The sequence below is a fragment of the Phoca vitulina genome, unplaced genomic scaffold, assembly GCF_004348235.1.
Source record: "Phoca vitulina isolate PV1807 unplaced genomic scaffold, GSC_HSeal_1.0 scaffold51, whole genome shotgun sequence".
Classification (NCBI taxonomy): domain Eukaryota; kingdom Metazoa; phylum Chordata; class Mammalia; order Carnivora; family Phocidae; genus Phoca; species Phoca vitulina.
In genome coordinates, this window is record NW_022589754.1 from 10,158,181 (window position 1) to 10,161,587 (window position 3,407).

The following is a 3,407-nucleotide window of genomic DNA, read 5'->3' on the forward strand; positions in this document are numbered from 1 at the left end:
TCACCAGGGCACCTGGGCGACTCAGTCGGTTAAGTGCCTGCCTTCGGCTCAGGTCATGCTCCCAGGGTCCTGGGGTTGAGCCCCGCATCAGGCTCCCTCCTCAGCGGGGAGTCTGCTTCTCCCTCTGCCTCTCCCCCTGCACCCCCCAACTTGTGCTCTCTCTCTCTCCCTCTCTTTCTCTCTCAAATAAATAAATAAAATCTAAAAAAAAAAGAATTACTCACCATGATCAAGTGGGATTTATTCCTGGCCGCAAGAGTGGTTCAATATTCACAAATCAATCAACCTGATAGACCACATTAATAAAAGAAAAGATAAGAAACATAGCACCCTCTCAATGGATGCAGAAAAATGATTTGACAAAGTACAGCACACATTCTTGATAAAAATGCTCAACAAAGTAGGGATAGAGGAATATAACTCAACATAATCAAGGCCATGTACAAAAAACCCACAGCTGATTTCATCCTCAGTGGTGAATAACTGAGAGCTTTTGCCCTATGATCAGGAATAAGACAGGGATGTCCACTCTTATCAATGTTATTTAACATAGTACTGAAAGTCCCAGCTTCAGCAATTGTTGGAATTCATAGTGTCTGGCTAGATAAGATTTAATAAACACATGCCTCCCTGGATGAGATTTGTTGAAAAGCAAAGAAGGAGTGTCCAGAAAACTGAGCCCCCTTTAAGGTTTCTGGGCTGAAAACAGCCAGATTCTTGTTGCGGCTCAATGCACTCATCCAGGGAGTAAATGGTTGACTTAGGAGAAACATTTATCTTCGGAGGTCACCCACTCCCCGTACTCCCAGTCTGCATGCCCATCACAAGCACAGCTTGTTCTAGTCACACAATACTCCCTATGCCACTGTCTTGATTATTACATCTTCACATTCCTTCTTATTTTTCTTATTCCCTTGTTATATTGATAACATTCACAATAAAGGTGGAGCAAAGTCTGGCTTGGGACATTTTGCCACTATAGCCTCTGGTCCCCAGGCCCTCTCCTTTCTCCTACTAAGGTGTCTGGAGTAATCTTTTCATTTGCCACCTCAGGGTTTGCTGGCCAATCCTGACAAGCAATCATACAACAAAAAGAAATAAAAGGCAAATAAATCAAAAGTCAGACTTTCACTATTTGCAGATGACATGATACTCTATATAGAAAATCCAGAAGACTCCATGAAAAAAACTGCTAAAACTGATACACAAGTTTAACAAAGTCACAGGATACAACTATATGGTCATTTAATCCTCAACAAAGCAGGAAAGAATACACAATGGGAAAAAGCCAGTCTCTTCAGCAAATGGTGCTAAAAAACTGGACAGCAACATACAAAAGAATGAAACTGGACCTCTTTCATACACCATCACAAAAATAAATTCAAAATGGATGACAGTCCTAAATGTGATACAGGAAACCATCAAAATCCTACAGGAGAACACAGACAGCAACTTCTTTGATAGCAGTCTTAGCATCTAACTACTAGATATGTCTTCTGAGGCAAAGGAAACAAAAAGAAAAAGAAAAAGAGAAAGGAACTATTGGGACCTCATCAAGATAAAAAGTTTCTGCACAGTGAAGGAGGTAATTAACATAAACTAAAAGACAGCCTAGAGAATGGGAGAAGATATTTGCAAATGACATATCTGATAAAGGGTTAGTATCCAAAATATATAAAGAACATATCAAACTCAACACCCAAAAAACAAATAATACAGTTAAGAAATGGGCAGAAGACAGGAATAGACATTTCTCCAAAGAAGACATACACATGGCTAACAGACACATGAAAAGATGCTCAACATCACTTATCATCAGGGAAATTCAAATCCAGACTACAATGAGATATCACCTCACACAACTCAGAATGGCTAAAACTAACAACACAAGAGAGAACAGATGTTGGCAAGGATGCAAAGAAAGAGGAACCCACTGCACTGCTGGTGGGAATGCAAACTGTTGCAGAAACTCTGGAAAACAGTATGGAGATTCCTCAAAAGGTTGAAAGTAGAACTACCCTACTATCCAGCAATCACATTACTAGGTATTTACCCAAAGAATACAAAAATACTAATTCAAGGGATACATACACCCTAATATTTATAGCAGCATTATCTACAATAGCCAAAACACAGCCCAAGTGTCCATCGACTCATGAATGGGTAAAAAAGATGTGAGATATGTATATGTGTGTACACACACACACACACACACACACACATATGGTTGAGTAATATTCCATTGTATGTATCTATATTACTCAACCATAAAAAAGAACACAATCTTCCCATTTGCAATGATGTGGATGGAGCTAGAGAGTATTATGCTAAGCAAAATAAATCAGTTAGAAAAAGACAAATACCACATGATTTCACTCACGTGGAATTTAAGAAACAAAACAAATGATCAAAGCAAAAAAAGGAGAGGCAAACCAAGAAACAGACTCCTAAGTATAGTGAACACACCGCTGGTTACCAGAGGGTTGGTGAGTGGGGGGATGGATTAAATAGGTGTTGGGGATTAAGGAGTGCATTTGTTGTGATGAGCACCAGATACTGTAAGTGTTGAATCACTAAATGGTACACCAGAAACAAGTATTACCCTGTATATTAGCTAACTGGAATGTATTTTTTTAAATTTTATTTTATTATGTTATGTTAGTCACCATACAGTAGTACATCATTATGTTTTGATGTAGTGTTCCATGATTAATTGTTTTCGTATAGCACCCAGTGCTCCATGCAATACATACCCTCCTTAATACCCAACACCGGGCTAACCCATTCCCCCACCCCCGTCCCCTCTAAAACCCTCAGTTTGTTTCTCAGAGTCCATAGTCTCTCATGGTTCGTCTCCCCCTCCGATTCCCCCCCCCTTCATTTTTCCCTTCCTTCTCCTAATGTCCTCCATGCTATTCCTTATGTTCCACAAATAAGTGAAACCATATGATAATTGACTTTCTCTGCTTGACTTATTTCACTTAGCATAATCTCCTCCAGTCCCATCCATGTTGATCCAAAAGGCTCCACCCCCAAATTACTAGAACTCATACAGCAATTCAGTAATGTGGCAGGATACAAAATCAATGCACAGGAATCAGTTGCTTTCTTGTACACTAACAATGCAACTGTAGAAAAAGAAATTAGAGAATCGATTCCCTTTACAATAGCACCAAAAACCATAAGATACCTCGGAATAAACCTAACTTAAGAGGTAAAGGATCTATACTCTAGGAACTACAGAACACTCATGAAAGAAATTGAAGAAGACACAAAAAGATGGAAAAACATTCCGTGCTCATGGATCGGAAGAATAAACATTGTTAAAATGTCTATGCTGCCAAGAGCAATCTATACCTTCAGTGCCATCCCGATCAAAATTCCAATGACATTTTTCAAAGTGCTGG